Source organism: Falco naumanni, chromosome Z (assembly GCF_017639655.2).
Source record: "Falco naumanni isolate bFalNau1 chromosome Z, bFalNau1.pat, whole genome shotgun sequence".
NCBI classification, from domain to species: Eukaryota; Metazoa; Chordata; class Aves; order Falconiformes; family Falconidae; genus Falco; species Falco naumanni.
This window is the reverse complement of record NC_054080.1, coordinates 62,563,200-62,575,300: the sequence shown is the minus strand read 5'-3', so window position 1 is coordinate 62,575,300 and position 12,101 is coordinate 62,563,200. Positions and strand designations below refer to the sequence as shown.

The following is a 12,101-nucleotide window of genomic DNA, read 5'->3' as shown; positions in this document are numbered from 1 at the left end:
TAGCAGCACTTAATCATTGCCAATTTATTATTTGAAAAGTGAGTCAAACAAGATTTACTACAATCACAATAGTAAATTATGAATCTGAGATGTGATCAGCTTTCAGCAGCAGTCCCCCAGTATTGCAGGCTTATGAGTTCACGAGCTCTGAGAGGCATCCTACTCAGAGGGAGATGCTGTTTACAGTCTGCTGCAGTCAGAAGAGTTCAAAGTGTCTAACTTAGAATGCTTCTTTATTGGGTTAGAGATGATTGGCTGCAGTCATCAGTAATTTTCCATACTGCCCCAATCCAGGTTGATAATTAGTGAAATTTTTCAAAATTCCAGTGATGGTGATACCAGTGATACGCAGTTTAATGTATAACCCTAGTATATATAAAGCCTTAGTATAATTATTAGATTGAGACCAAGAAGTCCTTGTATCAGTATAATTATTAGATTGTGATCAAGAAGACCTGATATTGTATGGATGAGATTTATGATCTAACTTGAAAGGAACATCTAGGATGAAAGGAAAGAACTGATTGAATCTTATGAAAACCTACCAGGTTTTGCCAAAAAAACACTGTGAGAAGACTGAGATGACCAGGTCAAGAAGTATCTAGAAATGGATTTGGGTTGGTGGTCACAAAAGCAGCACTTCGACTCAATTCAGATGAAAGCTACACATGTGCAAAAGAGGAAGGGACTAATGTAAATGAATTCCAGGAAATAATTGAATATGTATGGATTTGGGGGGGGAAATGCATATGTATGATTATACAGAATATAAGGAACATGTATTCAAGGATAAGGTGGGCTTGTTAAGAAGAGATATCCCCCACTCCCCAGCACTGTAATAAAGAATACCTGCTTCATAAACTTCAGAGCAAGCCTTAGAAAGTTTCTTCAACTGATTTTTCAGTAACAACGGTAGTACCATACCACTTGGATTCAGATAGTGTTCCCAGACTTGTTATGGTTCAGATAAGGAATGTCCCAAAGCTGTCAGGTGTTGGTTTGGTTCATCTAAGGAATGTTTCTGGTACAGCCAGTGCAGTTTCCCACCTCAGCTGTGCGAGAGTTGCTGGTACTGTCAAGGGATGCTTAGCCACCCAACTCATTACACAGACGCTAAGGCCTAATGGGGATTCCTGATTGTAGAGTGGCCCAGGGGAGATGATGAGATGCACCACCACATGTGCTTTTATTTTAAGACATCTTAGGATACCAAAAAGAATTTTCAGTCTTAGTACTCATTGAACTAAACTCGTTTTGCAATAATGCCTATTTTATGCCACCTTAAAATAAAAGTTATAAATAAAATGTCAATGTTTATTTGCATTGTGTTACACTCCAGTATGTTTTCAAACTTCACAATTTTAAAGGTTCTAATCCTTTTACTGCCAGTGGAAGTCTGTATTCTGATGCCATGAAGGAGGCTAGGAACTAGAAGTACTGGCAAAGGGTGACCAGCCCAGACCAAATCATCTTGTCATGCAGCAGGACACATGGTTAGATTTTTAAGTGTGCAACTTACCATTATTCATATAATTTTCTGTGTTGCAGGTAAGAAGAATTTGGTTGACTGATATGAACAAAGCTGGTATCATTTTTCCAACTTAAGGCAAAAGAATTATACTTAGAAATTCAGCATGTGAGAGCAAATGAAAGCAGTCACTTTGGCTGCAACACCACCTGGACTGTCATCCTTCAAAACAGTATCTCCAAACCAAAAACTCAGTACTGTTCTGATTTTTTTCAGTTCTGATACCAAAAAATCAGATATAAAACTCTCTAACACTCATTTTTACAAAGCAGGCATTCTTTATTTTTGGCACTGGACGCACAGGGGATAAGTTCCACCCAACTTGCATGCTGATTTCACTGTTTGTCTGTGGCCATTCTATACATATTAATGACATTTCTGAGAAAATATTAGCATACTCATTACAATTCCAAGAACTACTTACCATATCTACACACTTACTATGCATGTGTAGTCTAATGGGTTTGGGGTCCTCTGGTGGTCATTTGGGCCATCTTCATCCTCTTCTTCATTATCTTCCTCTTCTTCTCAACCTTCTCATGACCTTCTCTTCTTCTGGCTGTGTTTCAGCACTCTTGGCTTATGTCTTGGTTTCAGACCAGTTCTTGTCTACTAGTAGCTAAAGTACACAATGCAGCATTGTACAGCTCAGCAATGTTGTAGATAGCTTAGCTGCAACATTTACAGTTAAGCACACCGGTAAAATTCCTCTGGTATCAATCCCTCCTTTTCTTTTGATGATTTGTGTAAAACAAATTATTATCTCTTTGACAATTACTCTATTTTAAACTACTCAATTATATCTGTACCTCCAACACAATTCTGTCATATAATTACAGCGTTGAATCACAACACAAGAGAAACAGCAAATTCCCAGTATTAGAATAATTAGGATGTACAAATTCTTTAACCAGGACAAATTAGGTAGCCATGAGATGAGTTTGTTCCAAATATCTTTGAATCCCCAATCAGTGTCATCTTTACTTGTTTCACATAAAATTTTATTTTGTTCCCAAACGTTCTGTAAATTAGTATAAATTCTGCCATTCTGATCCACATACATATAACAACTTGTATTAATAACTGTACAAACACCTCCCTGTGAGGCTAACAATAAATCAAGAGTCATTCGGTTCTGTAGAGCCACCTTTGATAAACTGGATACTTTGACTTTAATGCCTGTATTGCATCCATGGTCCTGTCTTCAATATTTTCTATTACCGCTGGTTTATTCACTGTTTTCTTCTGTAGTTCACCTAGGTTCTCAACCGCTAACCATGGAAGAAACCATCTAGCAAAGCTATGGAAGGCTGTGGGTTTGTCTGCAATAGCATTTTGGCTTCTTGTCATTCATTTGAAAAAGGTTCTGACCCAATTATCTTGGGCATATAGTGGATCTACTGTTGTGAGATTAGGAGCTAAGGCTCCCAGGGTACATGCTCCTTGCCAGTTGAGGGATAATGGTTTATGAGCTGTATCTCCACATAGCCAGTAGCAACCACTTCCTGCTGGGACTGGGAGACCAAAATAATTTGTTCTGTCCATGTGGCTTAATGTAGGTCTCCAAAATTACCTGGTTCTATCACACCTGGGGAAGCTATCTATAAAGGTTTTGTAGTTTCTGTTATTTGTAAGATTACCACACTTGTCATCCCCAAATTTTAATTCACTAGCACTTACAGAATCATTGCCTGGTCCGAATAGACAAAGGGCCATCTAGCAACATTGTAACCTGTATTTCCCTATTGTCTTTCTTTTGAAAGTTATTCAGCCACCATGGTTTCTTAGGGTGTCCTTTGCCATATTTTGGATTGTTATTGAGGTTCATTGACTGGTATGGGCACCCCTATTAAAGGTAGGTCTTGCCCCCTCCCTGAAGTTGGCAGTTGGGTACTCTAAATCTTAACAGAGCATTCAGTAAGGCCTGAACCCAATTTAAATCTATTTCTTGACATATTTTTCCAACTTGTAGTTGTAGTGTATAATTCATTCTTTCTACCATTCCACTCGATTGTGGGTGGTATAGGACATGAAGTTCCCAAGTAATTCTTAAAAATTTGGTTACTTGCTCTACAATTTTTGCAACATGGTGTGGTCCCCTGTCTGATGATAAGCTTTGCGGGTCTCCAAATCAAGGAACAATTTCTTTTAATAATACTTTAACTACTAGCCTAGCTTTACTGGAGCAACTGGGAAAGGCTTCTGGCCACCCAGAAAAGGTATCCACTAAAACCAGTGGATGCCTGTAATTTTCCTTTCAGGGTAGCACAGTAAAATTGATTTACCAGCAGTCCCCGGGAGAATGTCCTTGCCTGGTAACTCCAAATTGAATTCAGTTTTCTGTCTTTGGTTTGTTTCTTTGGCATATTTCACATAGTTTGGTGATTGACGTCAAGACGTTCCACACATTTTTACTCAAAACTGATCTTGGTAAATATTTAACTAAATTTTCAGTTCCCCAGTGTGTCTGTAAGTGTTTTCTCCAGGTCAATTCAGTCATTATTGGTTGTGGAAGAACAATTCTATTATCTTCATTAATGGCCCACCTATTTTCTTTTATTGTGGCCCTTAGGGTCATTGTGGAGATTTTAAGGGAACCAAGACTATCAAGGATGGATTACTTTCTTCCTCTGCAGACCGTGCTGCTAGGTCTGTCTGCTTTCTGATTTCCCCTGTCTATCATGTTGAACATAAACTGTGATTCTTTGTCCCAAAGTAAATTTTTGATCTCTCTGGATAATCAGAACAGTGGCAGTCATGGCTCTCAAACATCCAGGCCAGCCTTTGCTCATGTTGTCCTGTTGTTTAGAAAAATATCCCACAGGCCTCTTGAAGAAGCCCAATCTCTGCATCCATACCCCCACTGCAAAGGCTTTTCTCTCATAAACAAACAAGTCAAAAGGTTTCTCTAGGTCTGGAAGCCCAAGAGCCAGAGTCTTCATGAGGGACTGTCTAGCTGCTTCGAAGGCTGCCCTTTCTTCTGCATTCCACTCCAAATGTGATCCCATTGAGCTGTTCAAGAGTCCATATAAAGGTTTTACTAACAGCCCATAGTCAGTCATCCATAATCAGCACCATTCCAGCATTCCCAGAAACAGTCTCAGTTCATGAGCAGTCTGTGGTTCTGGGAGTTGGCAAACTGCTTCTTTTCACCTGACATTGAGAGCTTGTTGTCCTTGGGAAATATGAAACCCCAGGTACTTCTTGATCCACTTTTCAACCTGGGCTTTGTTTCTTGACACTCAATACCCGGCTAGCCTGGCTTGGCCTGGTCTCTCTCCAGCCCAGACCAGGGGAATCACTGCATCCTCCACTTCTGTTAGGATCTCCCCTTTCTCTTTTTTCTCTTTTTCCATCCTCCTGTAAAGACAGTACTAGCACACAGACATAGTTACCTTCAGGAATCATCATTTTAACATCTTCACCCTCAAGTTCAACTGTTGCTTGTAAAGGTCTGGGGGCTCCTGGCAAATACAAAACCTGACAAGGTACCCATTGTTTCCCTATTATAGATGATACTGGTTTGAAAAACAAGGCCTCTTCGGCTTTCCCTGTTGCACCAACAATTCCAGTACTATTGTTTACTGAATACATTGCCCTGGTATCCACCAAAAACTCAATTATTCCCTGATCTTCCCCCAGCCTATATACTCAGCATGACGTCATATGGTATGGAACATCCCTTTGGCTAGTTCAGGCCAGCTGTCCTGGCTGTGTCCCCTCCCAGTTTCCCGTCCCCCTCCAGCATTCTTGCTGGCAGGGCCTGAGAAACTGAGAAGTCCCTGACTTTATATCATCATCACTGTTCTCACACCAAATCCTAAAATCAATTCTATTCCAGCTGAAACTAGGACAGCATGCCCCCCTTATTCCATACCATCTATGTCGTGCTACACTTTCCAATACAACCTCATTAACCAGCACCACCATTCCCATCCTTTGATATAACACACAGATGTCATTCCCCTAGTCTGTGGACCACCCCTGTAAAAACATCTATCTACAGATGTCATTTAGTCAATGATTTTGGGCTCCATCTGTGATGGTGGTCAATCAGAAGTGGAGAGGTGGTGCGTTGTATGGGGTTACTGGGCACCAAAGCCAACTCAGGTTGGGTCACTGCTACACTGGCACTGCTTCTGGTAAGGCTTGTCCTCCACTGGTTCAGGTGGTTCCTGTCACACTGGAGTTCCAGCCTGTCCAGTCCAGCAGCACAGACACAGCAGCGATGCCCTGGCCATCTGCCAGCACAGGCGTGTCACCATGGCTGTTATCAGAATGTTGCGGGCACTGCACAGTGAGGTGATAAGCGGTACAGCAAGCAGCTAAAGCAAAAAGCAGCCACTAACGAGCGCTAAGCCTCTGCAGCAAGCGAGCCCCATGGCAAGCACAGAAGGCACACAGAAACCTGATGATTAAAGCAAAACAACAGTAACAGCTATAAAATTCAAACTAGCACATTCCATTCAAATCTGTTGTTATCTCAAACCCTTTGTGCCCCTTGCTGGGCTACAAAAATGACTGTCATGGTTTAATCCCAGCTGGCGAGTAAGCACCACACAGCCACTCCTCACTCCCCCTGCAACAGGATGGGGAGAGGACTGGAAAAGAAAAAGTAAGAAAACTCGTGGGTTGAGATAAATACAGTTTATTAGGTAAAGCAAAAGCCACATGTGAAAGCAAAGCAAAACAAGGAATTCACTCACCACTTCCCACGGGCAGGCAGGTTCTCGGCCATCCCCAGGGAAGCCGGGCTCCATCACGCGTGACGGTTACTCGGGAAGGCAAACGCCATAATGTTGAATCTCCCCCCCTTTCTTTTCTCCCCCTGGTTTTCAATTCTAAACACCTCCATCATATATCACAAGATGAACAACACCTCATTGGAGGTCTCTCGTTCTGACAAATTTTCTCATCCTCTCTAATGACCGCACTAAAGGATCACTGGTGCCAAATTAATTCCACACTCTTTCTGCCACCCAGGATGATTCCGTAAGGTGAAAAACATATTCAGTGTATATCGCCTCACCCCATTTTCCTTCCCTTCTTAAAAATAACATCAATTATAACAAAGTATCATAATCTAAAGTTCCATTATTTGTCCACCTGCAGCTGTTTTTTAACTTATGAAGTGGCCACCACTGATTATCATATTTAATCAAGTCCACTCACCAGGCACTATCTCCCAGTGGTCCTGCAGTTGTTCTCCATTGTTGTATGATACACTCCAAAGGGGTTTTCCTTACTATATCATTCTCTACCTTAGACATGTTGGATCCCATTCTATCTTAGACTATTATGTCCAACCCAGATTCACAAATACGGATATCACAAATAACAACACAACAGCCAAGTAACACAAATGCAAGATAAGTAACAGAATGCAGGCACAGACTCAAACCAAGACTGTAATACAAGTACCTGTGTCACTCACCCAAACGCAGGCACCAACTCAAACAGACAACAGTCTAATTCAAGTGCACATCACAAATGAGAGTCTAATTCGGGTACCAGTGTCACGCAATCACGGGCACAGACTCTACTGAATTCAGAGATGCATCTAAACCACCCCATGAGATGTCTTACGACACCAGGAATGCATCTTGACTTATAGGTAGGACGTCAAATCAAAATTCAAAATCAAAAGAATGCCTTTATCTTACTAGTGTAGTTCTGCTCATGAGACCAGTGGAACCAGGATGGGGGTGTCCCCAGGAAATCCTTACGGTGCCAGCCAGCTGTCGCTGGATCCCATAGTTGGTCTGAGCTCAGAAGCAGGATCCCATCCTCACAGCCAATTTGATACTGAAAAATCTCTAATACTCATTTTTGAGTTTCAGAAAGCAGGCATTCTTTATTTTTGGTGTCAGATGGGCGGGGGATAAGTTCCACCCAACTTGCATGCCAGCTTTTTTCACTGTCTTTATATGGCCGATCTATACATATTAATGACATTTCTGAGAAATTATTAGCATACTCATTACAATTCCAAGAACTACTTATCATATCTACACGCTTACTATGCATATGTGGTCTAGTGGGTTGGGGGTCCTCTGGTGGTCATTTGGGCCATCTTCATCCTCTTCTTCATCATCTTCCTCTTCTTCTCAACCTTCTCATGACCTTCTCCTCTGGCTCTGTTTCAGCACTCTTGGCTTACGTCTTGGTTTTGGACCGGTTCTTGTCTACTAGTAGCTAAAGTACACAATGCAGCGTTGTACAGCTCAGCAATGTCGTGGATACATATACTGCAACATTTACAATTAAGCACACTGGTAAAATCCCCCCAGCATCAGTTCCAGGTGATACTATCCAGCTGAAGATGATACTCTATGAACTCCAGTTTATCAGATCAATACGTACGATGATGGCAATTCAACTACTGTATGAGAAAAGAAAATTTCACATCTAATGGGTAGAATGGAGTTGTGTTTGTGCCTCAGAGTCAGGCACTAAAACAGAAAGGTCCATTTCTGCAGTTTCTCCGTTACATGTGAAATTATTTGGCTTTAGAGGAATGAAACTTTTGTGTCCTGAATGTATTCAATCTGCTTGCCCTGCTTCTACAAACTTTGGCAGGAAGGCAGTGGAAATTCTTCCCAGTGAATTAATGAATTTTCTATCCAATGCCTATGAACTATCTTCTTCAGACAGGTATTTTAGAGATTTAAAAACATCTTCCCTTTACGTAGAGCTACATGCTGTGACTCACAGCAGGATGGACCTCAAAGCATAGAAAAAATATGGGTTTTTTTCTCTAGAAATACCAGGGACCTACCTGAACAGTTCCAGTAGTATGTCCTGCCAGAAAAATAGCAAGTAGCAGGTCTCTTAGCAGACAAATAAATAAATAAATAAGCTGAATTTTACCATTTTGATTTCCTTCTCCTCCACATACTTATTCATATATACTGATATTAAAAGTGTATCATAGATTTTTAGTTTAATATAAACTTACAAAATTGATATGTAAAATTTTATACAGTTTTCTAAAAATCCCTTTTGAAGAAGAAATATTTCCGTAATCCAATGTTGTCTGGAAAACAGATACTAGTTTTCGTAAGTGACTGAAAAAATGCTGCCCTGAAATGACAATTGGATGCAGAATCTGTTCTCAGATCTCTCTCTTACCGCTTTGGTGCTTTTTCCCAGTCTGTAAATGGTGGTGATAATCTTCCTTTGTTAATATGCACTTGGAGATTCCAAGATAAAAATACTATCTAGACACTACTGGTTGTCAGCTAAGTCCCTCGTCTTATTTCAGAGTAAGTTTAAAAAGAATTGAAATTGAATGAATCCAGAGGGACCTTGAGAGGTTGAGAGGGGAACCTCATGAAGTCCAACAAGGCCAAGTGCAAGGTCCTGCATGTGAGTTGGGGCAATCCCCAGTATCAATACAAGCTGGGTGGAGAACGGATCGAGAGTCACTCTAAGGAGAAGGACTTGAGGGTACTAGTGGGTGACAAGCTCAGCATGGCCCAACAATGAGCTCTTGCAGCCCAGAAAGCCAGCTGAATCCTGAGCTGCATCAAAAGAAGCGTGGCCAGTGCGTCGAGGGAGGTGATTCTGCCCCTCTACTCTGCTCTGGTGAGACTCCACCTGGAGTGCTGTGTCCAGCTCTGGAGTCCACAGTGCAGCAAAGACGTGGACCTGTTGGGGTGGGACCAGAGAAGGGCCACAAAAATGATCAGGGGATGGAACACCTCTCTTAGGAGGAATGGCTGAGAGAGTTGGGGTGGTTCGGCACAGAGAAGAGAAGGCTCCAGGAAGACCTTACTGTGGCCTTTCAATACTTAAAGGGGGCTTATAGGAAAGATGAGGACCAGCTTTTTAGTAGGGCCTGTAGTGATAGGACAAGGCGTAATGGTTTAAACTAAAAGATGGTAGATTTAGGTTAGTTATAAAGAAGAAATTCTTCACTATGAGGGTGGTTAGACACTGGAACAGGTTGCCCAGAGAAGTTGTAGATGCCCCATCCCTGGAAGTGTTCAAGAACAGGCTGCTCTGAACAACCTGGTCTAGTGGAAGGTGTCCCTGCCCATGGCAGGGAGGTTGGAACTGGATGACCTTTAATGGTCCCTTCCAATCCAAAGCATTCTATATGATTCTATGAAAGCAGAGAAAAACTATCCCATCTTTGATTTAAGCAATTTTAAGGGGAGAAGGGAAACTTCATTATAAAACACTCATATAGTTGCTAATATGACTCTTCCAACTAATACTGCTATGCTAAATACAATAGCCCTAACTTTTTTCATGTGCTTGCTATAATACAGATAAAAAGCAGATGCAGAAATCTCACAGCTGTTTCAGTTTAGCCATGCCAGTTTATACAGACAAATGCCATCCAGAGGCAGGAAGTTTGAAAGGGTTTCAGCTGCTTACATGGACTATGTAGAGTACATCTCTTAATCTCAATAGGTAGGATTTTAAGATTTCTAGATCAAGTTTCATCTGTGTAAAACAACTACTACTAGGGAAATTTTATGCTACAAAAATATTTTTATAATTTTCTGGGTAGGGGTATAAAATTGGTCTCATGCTTTGTGAAAAACAGATCTTGGTAAATGTATTTTACATAATTTTTGAGATTACCGATGTAGTGCATTAGGGATTACTGCATAGAATTAAGTTTGTTTTCTGTAAGATCGTCTTAAAAAAACAGTTGCCTTTAAAAAAAAACCAAGCAAATTCTACTAAGACATACACAAAAAAGAGAGCAGCTACCTGATAAATCCGAATGGAATGATGATGGAAAAGGGGTGAAACCAATCTCTAGCTTTTGGGAAGAACTGTGGATTTGTCAGAGTTTAAATGAAGTCTACGAAATGCTACAAAGCTAACATTTTCCAATTTGTATTTGAAAGGTAGTTCAAGTTAAACTAAGGTGTGAATCTGAATTGTATTAGATATTTCAAAAATCCTCCTTCCATGTGCAGTTTTATTCCAAAATAAGATGTGCTGAAATAACTGTAGACGTAGGCAAAAAATACACTCTTGCTTTCAGATTTCATGTTAATCACCTACTCTGATGAGAAACAGTTCTCAGAACTGAGATTTTGGCCACATGCAGAACTTGGAAAGCCTCTCTGCATGAATTCCTACAATGAGTAAAATTCCTACCATTATGAGAACCAGAAAAATATCCTGACCTGGAGGACAGATCTGGGCAAAACCTGAGAAAATAAGAGTATTATCAGCAGCCTACTGAACCTGAACAGGCAGTCTACTGTGAGTAGTAGTAGAAGACTGGCATTTAAAGATTATGCCTTTTGATTAATTTACAAGAGAAAGAATAGTCATGTTGGAAAAGACACATTTGTTTCCTGTTTCCTGCATCACCCATCTATACAAAACATTGGAATTTTGATCGTACAGTAGTGCACATGTTGTAGTTATCATGTACGGAAACAACCTTATGCAGCAAAAGCTATACAAATATACTGGGTTTTAGTGGCATTCTAGTACTGCATGTGAAAGAACATTCAGAAGAAAAATGCTTTATTTCTATTTGGATCTCTTCACCAGATTGACACATGCCTTTTCATCACTCATATACTGAAAAATTAAGTTAAACATAGAAATTCACCATCTTAAATGAATAAAAAGTAGCATACTGAACATAACTTGAATGCTTTGATGAGAACCAAAGGTGCTAATTATGGTTAAATGATGGCAGTATTTTAAACATTTGTACCATTCACTTTTCTCAAAGTGTCATAAAGATGTCAGAAGTTCCCTAAATTCAAACTGCATTATACGATGATTATTTGAATTTTGGACATTTTTTTTCCCTAAAGACTGCTAGGTTTTTTATTTTGAGATCAGTACATAATTGCAGAATTATGAAAGCCTGACTTAAAAAAAAAGAACAAAGAGTGTGTTGCTTAGCATCCTCCAAATGCATTAATGCATGAGTTGGTATGCAAGTAGCCTACACTGAAACATCTAGTCATTTGACAACCAAACTCAGCTGAGAGATGTCCACTGAAAAGAGTATCACTGGACCATACGGCCATCCTGCCACCACATGGGAGGTTCTTCCCTGAACAATGTACCAATCAGTCATTCTTCATTTAAGACTGTTGAGCAAGTCAGGTGAGTAACAGTTACAACACCACATAAGGAATAACTGGCAACTGAGAAAAATATTCTGACAAGTGAGAAAAGCAGTTTGAGATACAGACAAATAGTATGACAGATATAAACCTCTGAGATTAGCTGATTTTGCTGGCAGTGATGTGAATTCATTGAGATTTTCATGTGCCCATAGAAGGTTTCTCAGGCAAAGCTTTTTGTAGACTATCTTAGTTGTAATTAGGTTGGTAATAATATATGTGATATTCTATGTGCTGTTTGGCCAATACAAAGTTGGCCAAAATTCATATGATCTACTGAGCAATTCCAGACATTGTTTGCTACAGCATTTACTGAGAAATTGGCAGCTAGGCTTTCCTGGCAGAAAAGCAGTTTGTTCTTAATTGCATCTTGGTAGAAGTCAAGCATTGTTCCTTTCTATTACAAAGGAATAGAAAAACAAAAGACATTTTTCATGCTTGTTCTCCTGTTTGAA

General features: G+C 40.3%; 1 long non-coding RNA gene across 1 annotated transcript; it reads right to left on the bottom strand.

Annotated features, from left to right (window-relative positions):
• Positions 1-6,086, bottom strand: LOC121081674. Its single transcript, XR_005825758.1, has 2 exons — positions 1,970-6,086; positions 1-662 (listed from the first exon to the last, which is right to left on the bottom strand). It is a non-coding gene; the product is annotated as an uncharacterized LOC121081674 (long non-coding RNA).
• Between the last annotated feature and the right edge of the window lie 6,015 nt (positions 6,087-12,101).